This window comes from Pinus tabuliformis, chromosome 8 (genome assembly GCF_031772625.1).
Source record: "Pinus tabuliformis cultivar Carrire ecotype Pingquan chromosome 8, CPIR1, whole genome shotgun sequence".
In the NCBI taxonomy this organism is placed as follows: domain Eukaryota; kingdom Viridiplantae; phylum Streptophyta; class Pinopsida; order Pinales; family Pinaceae; genus Pinus; species Pinus tabuliformis.
In genome coordinates, this window is record NC_142294.1 from 266,976,940 (window position 1) to 266,998,296 (window position 21,357).

General features: G+C 36.1%; 1 pseudogene; it reads right to left on the bottom strand.

The window, feature by feature from the left end:
• Positions 1 to 19,158: 19,158 nt before the first annotated feature.
• LOC149235177 (RING-H2 finger protein ATL72 pseudogene) lies at positions 19,159 to 20,749 on the bottom strand (annotated as a pseudogene).
• Between the last annotated feature and the right edge of the window lie 608 nt (positions 20,750 to 21,357).

Sequence of the window (21,357 nt, forward strand, 5' to 3'; positions counted from 1 at the left end):
AGTTTCTCCTTCCCTTTTACCTCATATCCTTGTGGTTGCTACATATATATATCTTCCTCCAAATCCCCATGAAGAAATGTTGTCTTTACATATAATTGCTCGAGATGCAAATCTTCAGCTGCTACTAGACTTACAATAGTTCTGATTGAAATCATTTTAACAACAGGAGAAAATATTTCATCAAAATATGTGCAAACCCCTTCACCACAAGTCTAGCTTTGTACCTCTGTTTTCCTCCATCTTCTTCCATCAGCCTATAAACCCATTTATTCTACAATGTTGTTTTACTTGCAAGCAACTTGACTAAGTCCCAAGTCTGGTTATGTGCTAAGGAGTCCATCTCTTCTTTCATGGCTTGCTCCCACTTCTCCCTGGTTTCTACCTGCACTGCTTCTTCATAACATTCTGGTTCACCAGAATCAGTCAATAATACATAATATAATGAAGAAGAGTATCCTTCAGGGGGTCTACTTATCTTGGTAGATCTTCTAACACCACTTGTAGGTGTTTGAAGTGCTTGTTGTTGTTGTGGTTGTTGTTCTAGCTGTTGATCATTATGATTTTCAGGCACCATCACTTTTCCTATGATATCGTCAAGCACTATGTAATTTCTATTTTCTTTTTCTTGTTTTCTTTCCTGTAACTGATTCTTATACAAGACCTTTTCATTGAATATTACATCTCTTCTCCTAATGATTTTATGATTTTGATAATCATATAAGTGATAACCAAAATCATTAACGCCATATCCAATAAAGGTACATTTCTTTGATTTTGCCTCAAGCTTTGTTCTGTTTTCTTTGTTAATGTGGACAAAGGCTTCACAACCAAAAGTCTCTAAAAATGAGTAGTTTACCTCTTTACCTATCCATGTCTCCTTTGGAATACCACCATCCAAGGAACTTCAAGGCCCTGTATTTATTAGATAAACAATAGTATCTACAGCATCTACCCAAAATTGTAAAGGCAATCCTGCATGCAATCTCATGCACCTTGCACGCTACATGATTGTCCTGTTCATCCTTTCTGACACAACATTTACTTGTGGTGTTCCTGGAACTGTCTTCTCTTTGCGAATTCTATTCTCTAAATATTACCTATCAAACTATTTGCTGCAATATTCACCTCCATTATCTGATCTGGGACACTTCAACCATTTCCCTGTCTCATTTTCAACCAAAGCTTTCAATTTCTTGAAAGTATCAAATACATCAGATTTATTTCAAATACAATAAATCCAGGTTTTTATGGTTGCATTATGAATGAAAATAACATAATAATGAGAGCCATCAAGAGATGATACCTGAGAAGGTCCCCATACATCTGTATGCACAAGCTCTAATTTTTCACTCTTCTTTTATTTCCCAACTCTAAGGAATCTGGCTCTCTTTTGTTTTCCATAAACAGAATTATCACAAAATTTTAAATCAACATGCTTCAAACCTGGTAACAAATTTCTTGAGTGAAGAATCTGCATCCCCTTCTCACTCATGTGCCCGAGCCTATGATGCCACAATGTCGTATCTTCTCCTATAGAGGTTAAAGCATTAACAGAAATAGAAATACCATTTTATAAATACAATGTACCAACCTTTCATCCTTTTGCTATTATGAGGGATCCTTTAGTGACCTTCTAGGTTTTATCTGTGAAAGTAGTTACGCAACCTTCACCTCCCACCTGCCCTATTGAAATCAGATTTTTCTTCAGATCTGGAACATGCCTTACCTTCTTCAATAGCCACTTATTTCCATTTTGTTGTTTTATGAAAATTGCACCCATTCCAACGATTTTACAGGGTTTATCATTACCCAATAGAACTTGTCCAAAATCTCCTTGAACATAATCATGAAAATGTTTGTTATCAAGTGTGGCATGGAATGACGCCCTTGAATCTATCACCTAGGCATCAATAATATTTTCTAATGAAAGAATCAAAGCATCTTGCAACACATCACCTATTACATTCACTTCATAATTAGTTTCTTGTTAGGCATCTCCTTCTTTTCCCTTCTGAGACTTGCAGTCTTTCTTTAGGTGTCCTTTCTTCCCACATTTCCAGCACACTATCCCTGATCTAGACTTGGATCTCCCTTCCCTTGACTTACTGCGATATCCCAGGCTCTTTCCTCTTTCCATTTTTCTTCCCCTAGTCTCTACTATCAAAACATTACCTGATGTCTCACCGGAGCTTTTCCATCGCATTTCCTCGCTAAGGATTGCACCAACAACATCATCAAACTTTAAAGTACTAGATCCAGAGACAGAGTTACTAACGGCCATAACTAAACCATTCCAACTTTCTAGCAATGAGCACAGAAATAACAGAGCCCTAACTTCATCATCAAAATTTACCCCTACAGGACTTAACTGACTTGTAACTGTATTAAAATCATTTAAATGATCTAAAACTAATCCACCTTCTGACATCTTCATATTAAATAAATGCTTCACAAGAAATACCTTATTTGAGGCCGAGGGTTTTTCATACAGTTTGGTGAATGCCGACATTAAACCCTATGTTGTCATTTCCTTTGAAATATTAAACACCACCGATGCTGCTAGGCATAGCGGTATTGTTTCAGGTGCCTTTTTGTCCAGAATATCCCTTTCTGTATCTATCATACTCATCAGCTTCTTTGTCTTTCTCTTTAATGGTAGGTCCATATCTCTTTGATACAGATAATCTTCCATCTGCATCTTCCATAGCTGGTAGTTTTGTCCGTTGAATTTTTCGACCCTAAACCTACCATATTACGCCATTGCTCCCACTCGAACCAGGAACCCTTCTCTCTTATGAGTTTTTCAGCCAAATAGATCTTCAGCTCTGATACCAGTTGTTAGAAAATTATATATTACAGAGCAATGGAACACATAAAAATACTGTAGAAATATAAACATAGAAAACGCATAAAACAAGAGAGACACAGATATACATGGTTCACCCAGCTTGGGCTACATCCATAGAGAAACAACCAGTCCTTCCTTTTTTATTATCTAGCAAACTGAAGAGATACAACCCACAGTAGATCTGTTGTAACACCCTCTTCGCTCTCAATCTTCTCTCTCTTCCTCACTCAGAATACAGATATATATAGACAGAATACAATTCCCTCATATATAGTGAGGGGTTGCCTTCTAGAGAAAAAACCCTAAATTAAACTTAACTTCTACCTTCAGAGCATTTGCTTAATGAACAGCCTAGATTGACTAGAAATTACTAGACTTTTACAAGGAAATTTTACGTCTATTTTTTTAGCTTCGGGCGCGCTACCCCTGAATCCCCGCTGGGGGACCACTAGCCCTCGAACCCCCCAGCCGGGGGGGATTAGCCCCCCCACACCCCCTCGCGTGGAGGGGTGTACAATATTCTTGGGGTATACATCCGGCTGGAACCTTTGAATACAGAAGATAATCAAGCTCCACACCCAGAAACATCTCCAGTCGAGCTTTCAGTGGTGGCCTTGTTTTATTGTGCCTTTAAGCAGAGAAATTACAATACAGGGAATCAATGTGAGTTCTCTTGAAGTAGGTTTTTTTTGGGAGGGTGGTTTCTTGGATTCCCCAAGCCACTTGGAGTACACAGACTCTTCTTCTTCCTACCAGCTCTGTGACCTTTTGGTCTACAGTGGAAAGAGCCAACTGTGATACTCAGTCCAAATAGAATCCTCTATGGGATGGCTTGAGTCTTCAAACTCTCTAGTAATCGATGCTGCCTCCAGTCATCTTGGCCCTCTGTCTCTTTTGGTTTGCTTTACTGCTCTCTGTGTTCAGTCCTCCTCTCAGGGTTCACTATTACATTTCGTGTCTCGACTTTGTTTCTCTTTGTCTAACTCAACTTCCAACTGAACTACCTTCTTCCTCTGTTCATGCCTTTAGCCATTCGAATCCTATATCTATTTGGTTCTTCTTCCACCTATCAATTCACCTTCTACAGCTCTGGTTGAAGTTCCCTGTGTTCGGCGTCATCATGAACGCTTAGGGAGTGACCACTTGTCCTCCTCTAAATGGCGCCAATAATGCTTCGTCGGTTCATTTCTTTAGTTACTACATGGATGCGTTCTTCCTCCCCCATGGCAGTCAAATAGATTCCAAATCTCTTTAAAACATGGCTTAATTCCTTGTCAATTCCGCTTCCTCCATTGAGCGCGATCTCAACTGTCTGATCTGGTCGTATAGATGCAAGGATAATTTTAGGGGCGAATGTTCGCCCTTCGGCGAAATTAAGGGGTTTTAAATTTTTAGTGGGTGAATATTTTGTATCATAGTACATTTTTACAAATCACCTCAAATAGCCCACCTTATTTTAAGGGAGAGGGTAAAAAAGGTAAATTTAGCCCTTGAAATTAGGACTTACAACTTTCCATTCTCCCATTTTCAAGAATAGGTTTTATTTAAGTGAATCCATTCGCCTATTTTCAAGAATAGGTTTTATTTAAGTGAATCCTATGGGCCACATACCATATTTATAAAAGAGGTATGGTAAATTAATAAAAATATAAATAAATGAGAGGTATGGTAAATAAATAAAACATTTTTTATATTTACTCCATAAGTCACCTTATATACATGTAACGGTGTAAACAAATAAAAATATAAGTAAAGTGGAGGTATGGTAAATAAATAAAACGTCTTTTTATACTTACTCAAACGGTATGGTAAATAAATATAAATATAAATAAACTAGACGTATCGTAAATAAATAAAACCTCTTTTTATATTTAGTCCATAACCCTCGTTCTATTTATGAAGGCTCAAGAAATAGGTTTTATTTAAGTGAATCCTATGGGCCAAATACCATATTTGTAAAAGAGGTATGGTAAATTAGTAAAAATATAAATAAACGAGAGGTATGGTAAACAAATAAAACATTTTTTTATATTTACTCCATAAGTCACCTTATATTTACGAACACTCAAAAAATGGGTTATATTTAGGTGAAACCTATGGCCAAAATACCATGGGACAAATACCATGGACTAGATTGTTATTAATACCATGCAAAAAACCATTATTAACCCTAATATTAGAATTAATAAAAATAAAAATGGCACATGGTATTGACCCATGGTATTCACCAAAATGGCACATGGTATTGACCCATGGTATTCACCAAAATGGCACATGGTATTGACCCATGGTATTCACCTGGAATGTAGCCTATTTAAATGGGGGAATTAAACCAGTATGTAGCCTATGCTAAGATTCACTAGGACTTTACAAAGTTATATTATTTAGTGAAAGACTGGCCAAGATCTTACAAGATTTTATAATTGAGTAAAATATTCGCCATGCCTAGTGAGAGATTCGCCAAAAAATTATATATACATATTATATTATTGATAAAATCGCCTTCCATTTTTCCTATATACCATGGAGATTCGCCCATTTATTATATTTATAAATTTAGGGGGGGTTCTTAAAATTTTCCCTGTATAGATGCGATGCCATACCCATGTTTCGTGCGGTTGACTTGCTCAACCGATAGCGCGTGATCAATGGTGGTTTTCTCTCACCTATGCCTGGCATGCGTCGATCATTGTATGGAACCCCTCTGCTTTCATCCAAAACCTCTTACTGTTCATGGGCGCCTCGATCAAAACCACCAGTTTCTAGAGCGCGGGTCATGCCATTTGTGTTTAGTTCTTTTTCCCTTTTCCACCCACGGTCCTCCAGATCCCCCATGCAATCGAGTTCTCAGGCTTTTCCTTCATGGCCCTATTCACCTAACGCTAATTGTGCATAAAAGATCACTTCCTTTTCCCATTTCGGGGCTCCCAGGGGGTACTTTGGCCTCTTACGCAGTCTCCATGGGCCTCAGTCAGCGCGCTTTGACAGAGGTCCTCGTCATTCCACGTTGGCTGCCATTGTGATTGGTTCAGGGTGTTTTTGATCATTGTTTTGGATTTCTTTAGGTATTTTTTCAACCTGATACATTCATGGTTCTTTGATAGTCTTTCATGGATCCGATTCGGATCACCCACCTGGAAGCCCACGCCCGCCTGCCTGCCCACCCACATGTCTGCCCGCCTGCCCACCCACCCGTCCGCCTACCCCCACACATCACCCGCCTGCCCGCCCACACAACCCCCACCCATCCACCAGCACCCACCGACCCGCTCGCCCGCTCGGCACCCACCCGTGTGGTGCCGGCAACCTGCCTGCCCGCGGGGTGGTGGGCGATTTTCTTAGTGTTAATTTTTTTTAAATTTCAATTATCTGATTATAAAAATTAAAAATTTATGATATATTTTTATTGTGGATTTAAGTTAATATGTTTTTGTTATTTACTCATCTATGTGCTTCTATTTTTTAGGAAAATGGCATCAAAGAAGATTTCTGTGAATCTTTCTGGACCAAAGACTCTTAAAGGTGCATCTTTAAAAAACATTGGTGAAGGAACTCCACCTAAGCTCATGGCTACAAATATTTCAAGTGCCTCAAATGATAAGAAGATGATTTCATACTGGAAGAATTCAAAAGAGGTGAAATTTCCATCAAGAATCTAGTGTGTGAAAGAAAGAGAAAGCCAAAATGTGAATATATATCTATATATTGATATACCGAATGATAATGGAATTTATGAGGTGATGGGAAAATTCATAGATATGTGTTCGATACCGGACACTAAAGTTTTTTACATACTTACAAAAGCACCCAAGTCACATGAAAGGATTAAATATGGACTATCATATTCAATGTATGACACGAGAGAGGTATCTATAAAGCTGTGTAAACAAATAGTAAATGAGATGAAACAAAACATCATAAGTATTGTTATTTATATTTGTATTTTGCGTTCTTGAAAGTGTCTAGCTATATTTTTTAAACTTTGTTTTTATTGACATATGATATTTTGTTTGGTAGAATTTTGTTCAAAGTTGTTCAATTAGGTTGGGAGGCATTCATTTCATAGAGCATGATATCATAAAAGTTGTCAGTAGTTTTTACTCAGTGTCAGAAGAGTATATGGAAAACAAACAAAATGTATTAATCGATAATGCTACAAAACTACATCTAAAGGATCAAAACAAAAGGCCTCCAGTGGATAAATCTAGCAAGGGTAGACAAGTTACTTTTGAGGATGATGAAGTTGAAACTGATAGTGCAGCATATGTTTTCATTACTGAAGATTACATTGGAACTGAGAAGAGCCATAAAAGACCAAAAGTAACAATGCCCAAGAATAAATCTATTGAGAATGTTAAGATAAAGAAAAGTAAAGTTGAAGATTTTGACGTAGTCATTACTAGCAGTAAAGAACCTAGTGAAACTTCGAAAGAAAGGAGAGAAATCGTTACACCACAAGCTGATTTAGAGGATGGCATTATCAAAACGAAACAAAATGCCATTCGACAGAATTTGACAAAGAGAAACTTAATTTATGGTGGTCGTATATTTCAGCTTAATGTCAGACAAACCTATAGGGCAAGTGAAGGACAACGTTAATATCAAGTCAGAAAGCCCACACTATCTGCATGTTCACAACTTGAAGACATTGATGAGGTACAATCCATATGCTCATATGGTTAATTATGTGCTTCTTGTTGATCCAGTTCAAGTTCCGAACAAAGAAGCATTTGATAAGTCAAAATGTTTTGAATACAATTATTATGTGCTTGGGGGGAACCATTCTATAGAAGCTCAAAGACAATTGATGGAGGAATATCCCAATAACCCACATTTTGAAACAATGAAATGTATCATTTATGTTGGTTTATCAAATACAGAAGCAAAGTTAGTGGCATGGGATCATAATTCAGATAATGAATATAGGATGTCTATGACTTTCATCCAAAGGGTTAGATTTATTCATAGTGAATTTCAAGAAAAATGTGGTGGGGATAGAATAAATGTTACTACATATTTCCGAAGGGAATGTTGTATGGAAATAGGCTATCAAATTGAAGAGAAAACCAATTCAAAAGGTGGAAAATGCAACACTGTTAGTGATTTATTCAGAGGTGTTAATAACGTTTTCTAATTGGCATTTAGAAGTGGATATGTTTAGAAGTTAATTGATGAGATTTTTAGCATATGGGAAAACATTGGCATTAAAAACTAGAAGGTCAAAAGGTTTAAGCCATTGATATGTAGCAGCAATAAATCAACTCCTGAAATGAAGCAGCTTCCAGAATATATGACTATCACACCTTGGAGAGCAATGCAAGGAGTGAAAGATGAAAAAATTATCAAAACAATATTATCTGATGCGAGGATAGGGGAATTATCATTGAAGGAAATTTCTAAGGAATTTCAAAAGTAAGTTTGTTGAATTATTTTTATTTATGTCTAGATTATAATATTCTTTTAAATAAAACATGTCGTTGTTGGTAGTATTTGTTATACATATCGTTATATTAATTTTTTGTTACTTTATCTACGCAGTCACAAATTTTACATGAAAATTCAAGAACAAATGGTTAAATTGTTGAATGAAGATAGTTGGGATGATGTTGTACGAAAATATCCGGATTCAAGTTCTACATCAACATTAAAAGATTTTTATCTTGCATTTAAAAAGGTATCGTGATTTACACGTTCATTTTTATTCATCTGTGTACTATTTTTAATTTAAATCTTACACATATATTTGCTTATTTTATAAAAGATGAAGAAGGATGATAATGGAGCACCAGATAGCTTCAGAACCTTTATTGAAAAATAAAAGATCGAAATACTGAGGAAGTAACGTATTAAGAATGTTGAACTTGATCCAACTCTTACTCATTTCATTTGGAATGGGCTAGACACTATTCACTATCAAGTAATACAAGACGATTGTGAAGACATTGCTAAACTCATACCTAAAAGGGATTATGCCCTAGTTATTGCAGATATTCCCCATGGTTTCAATATTTCAAACATTGACTATGATAGTGACCCTTATACTTATCAAGCTCTTAGTAAAGTGGTTGTGGCATTTGTAGAAGTCACATCATCACCATTATGGAGATTTGTGACATTTCATTCAAGCACACAATTGGCAATGATATTGTCAAGCTTCAAGGGGAAAACAAATTCAAGGATGCATCTTACATGGTAAGACGTTTAAAATGTATATTTGATTAATGTTGAAAAATTTATATATGTACAAGTTGATTGAACTATTACTATTTCATGTTATAGACAAAAGTCAAATCTTTTTAACCATGAGGATCAACTATTTATAAATGATTGTGAGTTCACTCATATTAATAGTTGGGCAAAAGATGATAGTTATATGTTTATGACTTTTAATCGGATAGACGGAAAGAGTCATAGCCAAATATTAACTTGTAATGCTGTTGTCAGAAAACTAACATATGAAGACAAAGAAGCAAAAGGAGAGATAGTTAACATTTATCAAAAACCACAATTATTGATTAACTATCTTATAGACATAAGTTTAAATGAAGGAGATTGGGTTCTGGATTTATTTTCTTGTTCAAGTAAGTTTTATTATATGCAATTGAATTTCAATATCTTATTTTTTAATTAATATGTCATTGTACTAATTTACTTCATTATTTATTTTATGCTTGATAATTAGGTACAACGCTAGCATGTTGCCTTCAAAAAGGAAGAAATTGCATTGCAATTGAAAAAGATCCATTCCAATGTGATCTCATTCAGAAAAGAATTAATGCTCTTCAATTTCTTCCAGATGAAATGCAAGCAATTGGGTTGAAAAAAGGCAAAGAAACCCAACCACCATTACATGGGATGTTTGGAAAGACATACATTGAGAGATTCACAAACATCAAAGATCCAATAGAAGATTAAAATGAGCAAAAGGAAGCAGAAAATATTGTGGAAGAAGAGAATGATGAAACTATAGATGACGAAGAGCTTGGATTACGTGACATTGTTGATTAAATTTAAGTTATGCTTAGAAATCAAGCTCATTTTTGTAACTATTAAGTAGCTATACTTGTAATGTTTTGACTTTGACATTTTATAAGAAGAATATACAGTCAATTAAGGTTGTTATGCGTTCAATATTTGTAATACGTGATTTTCACATCAATTTTTAAGTTAATCATTATTTTTTGAAAAAAAAATGATTATTATTATTTTTTGACATAAAATTCATAAAAAAAACTATTATTTAACCATTTTTAGTTTAATTTTTCGTATAAAAATTGTGATTTTCGCATATCAATTGTGGCAAAAAATTATCAAAACATGTAGTTTTTTAGTTATATTTATGTTAAAAATGGCTATTTTTATGTCCATTGTTAAAAAAATATTGTTTTTTAGAAACTATTATTACTTGTGGATTGAAAAAATAATTAACAATGTATAAATATGTAGAATATCGAAAATTCAAAATATCGCCCTTCTTTTTTAAATATGCAAAACAATAAAAATCTCAATAAAAATAAATAAATTAAAATAAAAACAAGAAAATATAAAGAAAAAGACCACTTAAAAAATTATTAAATTTACAAAATAATTATTTACATTTCATACATTAGAAAAAAAACAGCATTTTAAAAAAGGGGCCTAGTGTAGAATTACAACATTTTTAAATTAGCATAAAAAATACTACCATTCTAAAATGCAATGTACATAAAAAAAATTATAGTGCCAAAAACAATGCTCTAAAAAACACGTGTGAATTTCGAAATCGGGTCACTTTTTTGCTATCTCTATAAAATGGGTAACAGTACGAGTTCCCATTTCAAATTTTACATTGTTATTTGTAGATCAGGTTGAGTTATACATAATTTCTTTGGATATATGTGGAATTGTTTTAGGAAGTCCTTACTTGTATGATAGAAATGCTATTTTGCTATAGAGCTGAGAAGAAGTATATACTTGTTAAAGATGGAATTGAATACTTTGTAAGAGCTCATAAGCTCAAGAATAATTATACTCTCATAAACTCAGGGTAGATGAAAAAAATGATAAATTCATGCAAACAATTCTTACTGATGGTCGTAAAGGAAAAGAAACCTAATAAAACCAATGTATTTGAGGGTTGTAATGCTAAACAACAAGCTGATTTAGAGAAGGTTGTTTCAAAGTATGATATCTTGTTTTAAGAACCTAAAGGTCTGCCACCCAAAAAGGAAATAGTGCATGATATTATTTTGCAAAAACATGCTCCATTGCCTAACATTGAAATGTACAGGTTTTCTTCTTTAGAGAATGCTGAAATCAAGAAACAGGTGCAGGAGTTGCTCAAGAAAGGGTTTATTAGACCTAGCACATCACCATGTGGGTCACCAATTATTTTAGTGAGAAAGAAAGATGGTTCGTGGAGAATGTGTATTAATTATCGAGCACTGAATAAGATAACAAAAAAAAGTCGTTATCGTAAAGGAAAAGAAACCTGATAAAACCAATGTATTTGAGGGCTGTAATGCTAAACAACAAGCTGATTTAGAGAAGGTTGTTTCAAAGTATGATATCTTGTTTTAAGAACCTAAAGGTCTGCCACCCAAAAAGGAAATAGTGCATGATATTATTTTGCAAAAACATGCTCCATTGCCTAACATTGAAATGTACAGGTTTTCTTCTTTAGAGAATGCTGAAATCAAGAAACAGGTGCAGGAGTTGCTCAAGAAAGGGTTTATTAGACCTAGCACATCACCATGTGGGTCACCAATTATTTTAGTGAGAAAGAAAGATGGTTCGTGGAGAATGTGTATTGATTATCGAGCACTGAATAAGATAACAATAAAAAATCGTTATCCCTTCCTCGCATAGATGATCTCTTAGATCAATTGAAAGAAGTTGTTTACTTTTCCAAGCTAGACTTGCATAGTGGATACCATTAGGTCAGAGTTACAGAACAAGATGGATGGAGTACTACTTTCAAGACAAAGCAGGGATTGCATGAGTGGCTGATTATGCCTTTTGGCTTAACTAATGCTTCTGCTACTTTTATGAGATTAATGAATGATGTACTCAAACCTTTTCTTGATGATTTTGTTATTATGTATCTGGATGACATTCTGATTTTTAGCAAAACATGGGAAGAACACTTAAAGCATGTTAAGCAGACGCTAGATGTTTTTAAAAGAGAAAAACTTCATGTTAAACTCTCAAAATGTGAATTTGGAAAAACATCTATGAATTATTTGGGTCATATAGTAGGGGGTGGTGAATTGAAGATAGATTCCTCTAAGGTGGCAGTCATTGTAAACTGGCCTAAACCCAAATCTGCTATAGAAGTTAGAAGCTTCTTAGGAGCAGCACAATATTGGAGGAAGTTCATTTCTAAATTTTCCTTAATTGCAGCTCCCTTGCATGCTTTAACAGGATTGAACAAGGTGTTTCAGTGGGGAGGTAAATAACAGAAAGCCTTTGACACCTTGAAAGAAAAAATTAGTACAACATCTGTACTAGCACTGCCTAATCTTCAGAGACCATTTGAGATCCAAATAGATGCCAGTGACTATGCCATGGGAGTAGTGTTGAAACAGCACGGTAAACCCATATATTACCATTCTGAGACTTTTAATTCTGCAGTAGTTAACTATCCTACATATGATAAAGAATCTTATGCATTAGTACAGAGTGTGAAAAATTGGAAACATTACTTAATGGGCAAAGAGACAGTAAGACATATTGATCATCAACCACTTCAATATTTACACTCCCAAACTAAGTTGTAGTAATCAAGACACTACATTTGGATGGGTTTTCTACAACAGTTTCATTTAGTCATCAGATATAAAAAGGGCATACATAATAAAGTTGCAGACATGTTATCTAGACCCATTCTAAATGCATCTACTATAATTAAGCATAATTTTGTGTTACATGAGAGTTACATTGAATAATATGCTCAAGATATAGATTTCAAAGATGTATATGCAACTTTAAGTCAAGGCAAACGAGTACAAGAATTGGATTATCATGTAAAGGATCGACTCTCATACCATTGTGGGAAGTTATGCATTTCACAAACTGAAAGAGTAAAGATAATTCGGTAAGCACAAACTTCTCTAATATCAAGTCACTTTAGGGTAAGTAAAACAGTTGCACAGCTACAAAGATTTTGTTATTGGCCGAAAATGAATGAGATAGTTTCTAGATATGTAAGAGGGTGTACTATGTGTCCTAAAAGCAAGTCCAGCAATAGAAAACTAGGCTTGTACACTCCATTACCAGTTCCTTCTCACACTTGGGAAAGTGTTTTCATGGATTTTGTTGGAGGACTGCGTAAATCTAGGAAAGGTCATGATTATCTGTATGATGTTGTGGATAGGTTCAGTAAAATGTGTATTTTGATGCCTTGTAATAAACAGATTACAACTGAACAAATTGCAAAACTATTCTTTGAACATGTATGGGTTCATTTTGGATTACCCATTTCCATTATATCTGATCGAGGCACCTGATTTGTGGGGAAGTTTTGGTCATGTATGTGGGAACTGATGAAAACCAAATTGAAGAAGAGCACAACTTTTCATCCACATACTGATGACCAGACAGAAGTAGTTAACAGCACAGTGATCCACTTACTCAGAGGATATTGCAACAAACATCCTAAGCTTTGGGATGAACATTTGTGTTATGTGCAGCAGGCTTACAATAGAGAAAAACATTCTTCTACACAGAGATCTCCTTTTGAGACCTGTTTTGGTTTCACACCAAGGTCTCCTTTGGATTTTATCTTTGGTAAAGACCCCACAGTTGAGGGACACAATGATGTGGACATGGAAACTACGTTCATTGAACAGATCCAAGAGATCCGCCAGGCAGTATAGGAACAAATGGACAAGGGGCAAGCCAAATACAAGGCAAGGCATGACAAGCTTAGGATGGAGCATAGTTTCCAATTTGGTGACCAAGTCTAGTTGTATATCAGTAAGGACAGGATCCAAGGTGAAGGTAAGAAGCTAAAGCCTATTAGGTATGGACCTTTCTAGATACTTGATAAATTGGGGAGAATGCTTTTCGCCTTGATCTACCAGCTTACATGCACATCTACTCAGTCATAAATGCAGATTGCTTGAGATTGTTTGAACCTTCACTAATTGAGGATCCCGAAGAGCAAAGTCAATTGCCTTCTATTGATGACCTGCCACCAGAATATCATAATGAATTGTAGGAAGACACAGTTTTGGACAGGAAGGTGAGGATGACGCACAGGGGAGATGTGGAGTACCTCAGAATTGAGCTCAAGGCTTCAAAGCCGAGCAATGCAAAGTGGATAGAGATTGGACAAGTGAGACAGTTGTACCCTCACTTAGTCAATGCTTGAAAACCAACTTTTGGTGGTCCAAAAGCTTCTTTAGAGGGAAGGTCGTGATCCGAATTGGATCCATGAACATTATCATGTTGGACATAGATTGTCATTGATGTCAATATGGCAATATTCAAGAAGAGGAGACAGAGCATATCGGAGCCGAGAGGATCAAAGGAGCCACATATATCGGAGCAAGAGGAGCCATATCGGAGGAGTGCCAGAGCAAGAGGAGCCATATCGAAGGAGTGTCAGAGCAGAGGAGCCATATCGAAGACAATACTTCATATATATATAGTTGTGTTTAAAGCCAAACTTTCATCAAAGCGGGAGAATACATAGGAGCCGTTTGATCTACCAGATCAACGGTCCAGATGAAATCGCAGAGGAGCAGAGAATCCTTATCGCATCAGCGAAATCCGGAGCCGAAACTCTTATCAAGCAAAATAGAAAGCATATCGGGTCCGCGGAGGACTTGTATCATTTCGGAGGTAGCGATCAGTGAAATCGCCGAAGGACCCGGAGCCGAAATTAAGTTAGGAAGGAGTATAAGGAGGTGTCGGGTCCACGTTCCTTCTCGGAGACGGAGCTATTATTTACAAGCGAGCGCCGATATACATTGGACCCAAAACCAGTATAGAAGGGAGTCTAAAAGAGCATCGGGTCCGCTCCTCATTGGAGGTCAGGCCTTAAGAGTTTTGTTATGGTTGCGAAATCCGAACCCGCCGAGTTTATGAAAGCAGCCATATAATCCTTGAGATCCGCGTACATTGAGTTAAGCGGGTTTTATGTTAGTTATGTGTATTGATATTATATGGTTATATATGGCCATGAGGGGTTTTATGGTAATTCCATATATGTCTATAAGTGTGGCGGGTTGATTAAAGCGCTCAGTGATGGTTGATTAAAGGCTCGGTTGGTGGCTTCCGATGGTTGATTATAAAGCACCGACAAAAGGTGGCTGTGATTCAAAGTAAGTCCATGGGTAAGAGGTGTATAGTCTCGATACGCTTCCGATAAGGCTTGTGGGCCCTAAGCCATAGGCCCAAGTTCGAGTGGCTGTTCGTTAAATAAATCAGTGCCCGTATATGCCTGCTATCATGAGGAAAACAAGGGCGTTGTTACAAGATTATGAAAATGGTCCTCTATGTTGACTCAGTACTTGCCATTGATTCAACGCGTCATACTAGCATTGGAACACTTGTATAGACAGAAGAAGCAAAGGAATGGGAAGCTGAAGTACCAAGCGATCAAGTGAGTCAGAGGAAACGATAGCCACTGAGGAGGAAGCCAAAGAGCCAGCACGTAAGAGGAAACGAATGGACAGAGGCATGGAAGTATATAAAAGCAGCAAAAACAGAGAACCCAGGTTGTTGTTCGTGGACGGTATAACCTGAGCATGAGATAGTGGAAGCAGCAGAAGAAAAGGGGGCAGCAGAAGCAGTGGAAGCTGAAAAGAGTGCAGCAGCACACCAGTGTATACCAAAGAGGTTGGAGCCTCAGAATTGAACAGGATTGAAGTCCTTGGGAGTTGGTGCTCCTAAGTCCAAGATTGGTGTCTTGGCAAAATAGAGTTGGTGCTCAGGAGGTTGGAGCCTCACCAAAGTCCAAGTTGGAGCTTGGCAACCAATTGTGACAATCTATTTATTGTATTTATTTTACTGCACTGTTATATTAATAAAAGCATTTATTCCTGCTGTTCATTTTGTGTTCTGAACATATATGTTTTAACTAGTAAAACAATAGTGAGAAAAAGAAATACTGATTCAACCCCCTCTCAGTATTTCCAACATATCAAAGTACCATGATTGTACCAAAATAGAACAAACTTCGAATTTATGAAAATAGAGCGATCAGGAAGACCTCTAAACAATGGCAGATTGCAGCCAGTGAGGAACACCGAGGACCTCGGTCAAAGCGCTGAATGAGGCCCATGGAGACCACATTGGAGGCAAAACTGACACTTGGGAAGCCCGGATCAGGAAAAGGAGGACATTTCTAATGCATGATTAGTGCTTATCATGCATCATTGGGAAAGAACCCTCGAGAAGGAAAAAGCGCCGAAGTGCTCGGTCGCATGGCAAACGAGAGACTGTGGGGAAGGCACTAAGGTGAAAGGCAGGTATCGCGCTCCAAAACCTGTGGTATATCAGGGGCATCCTTGGGTAGTAAGCGGATTTGGAGAAAAACGAGCGATTCCATTCAGCGCCTGACAGGTGTTCGGAGGATGAGAGAGAAAACTGCCTCTCATAGTGTGCTAACAGTTGAGCGAAATGAGTGAATATTGTAGGATCTGGGGGCTCCAGATCTGATGGTGGAGATTGCGCCGGATGGAGAAACCGGATTTTACAAGGGATTAAGCCGCGACATAGAGAAGTTTGACGTCCGATTTGACCGCTGAGTTGGCGGATGAGTCATACCATAGTGTAATTAGAAAACCGAACTGACGAGGAAGAGCTGACGCAGCTCGTGGAAGGACAAGTCACCACTTCCCTGTGGATGATGGCAATGATGCATAGGTAGGGAAGAGGAAGCAAACAGTCAAGGACAGATTGGCTTTAAGCCATGAACAGACAAAGAAAGAAAATAGGGAAGCACTGTAAGAAAAAAAGATACAGTGAGAATGAGAGACATAAGAGACAGAAGCAAGAAGCAGAAAGACAGAGAGCCAAGCTGACATGCAGCGTAAGGTAGTATTGAGTAGACATAAAGCTTGAGAGGTTCAAGCAATCTCTGAGAGGATCTGTCAGGAATTGAGCACCACATTGGGCTCCTCCCATTAAATACTAGAGAGGTCAAGACTTGGAAGGGAAAAGAGTTTGTGCACTCTAGTGGCTTGGGGAATCCAAGAACCACCCTACCAAGCAATACCTGCGTCAGCAGACTCGAATTGAGCTCCTTATTGTAAATCTCTGCTTTAAAGACATAATAAGAGAAGGCCACCATTGAAAGCTAGACCAGAGATGTAGCCCTGGAGAAGAGGGTGAACTCATTAATTATTGTGTTCTTGTATTTGCTTACTGTGTTTCTCTTACTGTTTTCCATTTCCCAGTGTCTGTGTATCTTGCAATCTGATCGATCTGTTGCCTAAAATAACATAGACACACACCAGCACATGAGTCTGTAATACCTTCGTTCATTAATTAATTAACTGAGATCACTCAAGAGTGATTTTCAAATCATGTCATTTCTCACCGTGATCCTTGTTTATATTTAATGGTCAACTATGATGTCATTTCTCAGAGGTATCCTTCTATCCTTTGTTATTCGTTTGTGTTGTTTAGGGGCTATGTACGCCTATCCACAATCCTTCTGCATGTGTTACCCACCACTATGAATCTACTATGTACCAATATTATAGTTTGCAATGACCGAGTGGGTCTCACGCTTTGTTTGGTTTGCAATTTATTAGATTATTTTTAACAATATTGTGACACTATCAACTATAAAACAAATATGAAAGTTCATGTATCTAATTGTTTCCTTTTGTCTAACACTTCCTTTAGCATTGTGTTTTTACGATGTGTTATTGCATTTTATGGAACAATTTTAATTATATATATATATATATATATATATATATATATATATATAAAATGATTGTTAAATAGGTTCATATTTTTAAATATAAGATAATATATTAATAATTAAAATTTAAATACATTTGGTAGGAGTGAAAGTTTATTTTTTAACATACCATTACTAAATCATTTTATATAATGTGAAAAATAAAGATTTAGATGATTAGAGAAAAAAATATATCCTCTTAAAAACACAATTAAATTTTTTAAATCATATAAATTGTTAAAATAAAAGTGATGTGTCAATATACATTAACTTTATTAATAGTTGTCTTTAATTACTAATTAAATTATGATAAAAAATATGATGTAACTAAAACTGTTACCCCTACCTCCGCTCGGAAAGTTTTTTTTTTTTCCAGTAAAATCACAATTAGGGTAAAGCAGGGTCAGAAACCACTAATATCTTTGAATGATCAAAGATATATCTTTGTAAGAAAGATATTTTAATATATTAAAAAATAAATAAATAATAATAAAGTGAATAAAGTGAAAAATTTTACACAATATTTTTTTTAATGTTTTTTTGAAAATATGAGAAAATTAAAATAAATGATATAAAAAATGAAAATTTGATTTCGAGTATCCTTCCATATCTCTTTAAAAAACTTGAAAGAATTAAAATACACATGGTAATGGAAATAAAAACTGATCTATAGTACAGATGCTAATGAAAATGAAAATAAAAACTGATCTCTAGGCCCTTAACTCCTTTTCAATGTTCAACGAATATTATCTTTTGAAAGTGACCCATCGTTTAGTATGGACGTGCTTATACTGAAAAAGTTTTCTTGAAAGTGTTATTTAAAAATTTAATATTTTTAATATTATTTTAATAAATATTATTGAAAAATGAAAATATCGTAGTAATTAAATTTATATAAGTTATATATCCAAAAAAATTAGAATATTATTTGTAGGGTGGAAATAGATTCATGGTTTGTAGGCCCGTATTAGAACTAATACGGGGGCAAAGGTAAGGTATTACTGTATGGAAGCTACTTTGGTTTTTAAGAAAAAAGCTATTACCAATATACATATACAGTGATTTAAAAAACATTTATCGATAAGATCACAACAAACACGGCGTTCACTCTTCCTCATCTGCTTGGCGTTTACTCTCCCTCATCTCCTTGGCTAGATTACCCACATCAATGTGCTTTGACAGACCTTCAGCCAAATCACCTTCCTGCATATTTATAGGGAGCCCAATACTATAGCAAATACTTAATCCAAGAATGGACTTGCATTACACACATATGAAAGATAAACAAATCACAGAAGGACGCATCAAACTGCCATATATATTTTGCAGAGATGGCCTTTCTTTAACATGAAAAATACTCTTTTGTTGAAACATTGTTTTGAAATTTTTTAGTTCTGGATATTTTTTTTTTATATTAGCCGTCTCATATAGACAATGGTAGAATCCAATCTGAACAATGGTATGGCAGATACATTATATAAACCAGTTGTTTTTTCGTCTAAAAAAATCAGCATTATAAAAACAGATGAGACCAGTATAACCCAATTTTACATTGTTCATATATCAGCTTTGTTTTTTAAAAACTCAATACGGAGGCAGCAGTGAAGAAACCATAACCTCTGTCTCTTCTTCTGGAATTCTCTCCAACATTTCCATGCGTGGAGGAATCGCCTGAGTTGAAACTGTGAATTCTATGAATACCTGCGTCGCGTTGTTTGATTCGATGTCCTCAGAAATTGCGGCCCTCCCGGGCTTCCTGTTTCGGCTAAAGAGATTCAGCGAATGTCTACACATGGGGCAGGAAGATTGAGAAAGGAGCCATTTATCAATGCATTCCATGTGGAAGCCATGATTACAGTCAGGCAAAACTCGCACATTTTCTCCTTCCTTGAATTCGGCTAAGCAGATGGGGCAGTCAGTGGCCAATCCCGGTGGCAGCTTAGACGCAGATGTGTACATAACAATCGGCAGTGTTTTGATGGCCGCCTTCTTCAATCCATTGTTGCCCACCTGGATACTCACCCCGTCGGACGAGTCCTCAACCATTCGTCTGCTGTAGCAACGGGTACATCTGCACAAGCAATTGAGGCCGAGCGCACAGAGAAGAGCGCAGACAATAGCTGCGACAAGGACAACCAGATTGTAGTTGAAAGTGCCGTCGTTGAGCAAAGTACTAGACCAAACAGTGTGCTCCTCTGATTTTGGAGAAGGTGCTGGAATAGAAGCTAATAACTTCCTACCAGCTGACAACTGGAAATTTGAAACGGTCATTTTGCTGGACTCGAGGGTGTAAAGAGGGCGGTAGGGTTTTGGATAGAGGGGAATGAGGTGTGCTGTTAAGGTTTTTCTAAAGGTTAAGTTATTGGTTTAATTTTTTATTAAATTTTATTATAAATTTAACAATGAATTAGTAAGTTTTTTTACTAATTAAGGTGAATAAAGAGGGCTGAGTTTTAGATAGAGGAAATTACAGGACACTTCTAAATATTAAGTCAAATTTCCACTTTATTAAGCTATTATTATTAGACATGACCATAATATAACTTAATTACTGCCAAACTAAAAAATAGAGAAATGGCAATTAATAAGTTATTTTACTAACTAAGTTGAATAAAGAGGGCCGAAATCTTAGAAATAAATTACAAGACACTTCTAAATATTAAATCAAAGGTTCAATTCTCACTTTATTAGGGTATTACTATTAAAGATGACCCTAATATAATCTGACTAATGCAAAACTAAAAAAGTAAGGAAATTGAGTACAATGACCTGTTGTGGTGGTGGCTAGAGGAGCGGATTCTCCTTTCCTGTGAGTTTGCTCTTGCTAAAATCATAGGAACTTAGTATACCCTACTTGCAGGTGATTGATTATGCTCTTGGTGCTATAGTGACAACTATGAGATTTGATCCCGGTCTCCTATAGATTAAGCCTGGCAATTCACCATATAATTAAAAAAAATAAAGAAATTGCAGTAAAAGAAAACAAAGATTACAATAGGCATGGAATGAACGAAGAGAAGAAACAAGATTGCCAGGCTGCCGGTCTGGTCTCTATATTTATAGATAGGGCTGCCCATCCTTTATCCAACCTTACGCGTAATCAGATTATTGCTCATCTCTATCAGCAAAAACATGGGGGGCTATCAGCAAAAAAATTTGCGGCTACTGTGAGAAATCATATTATTGCTCATCTCTATCAGCCAAAAAATCTCCAAAAGCTCATTAATCGTACCAACTATGATATTTTTCTATCTTCCATTATATTCTCTATCACAGAAAAATCTCCAGAATCTAAACTAAAAAGTAATGAGATTTTTGTCTCTCCCACTAAAATTTTACCAAGTGTCTGTATGGAGAGCGTTTATTATTACTAATCTCTAGCAGTGAAATATCTCCAAAACCTAACATAAAAAATAATGAGATTTTTTTCTCTCCCACTAAAATTTTGCCATCGTTCAGAGGAATTGTATAAAAAAATTGATAAAATAATTCTTTTTCTGCAGAAAAAGGACCATAAAATCGTCCTACACCGAAAGTGTACTTAATATTAATAAAAGTTTTTTGTTTACTGAATAAATGGGAACATCACTGGTTGGAGAGTGTTCTT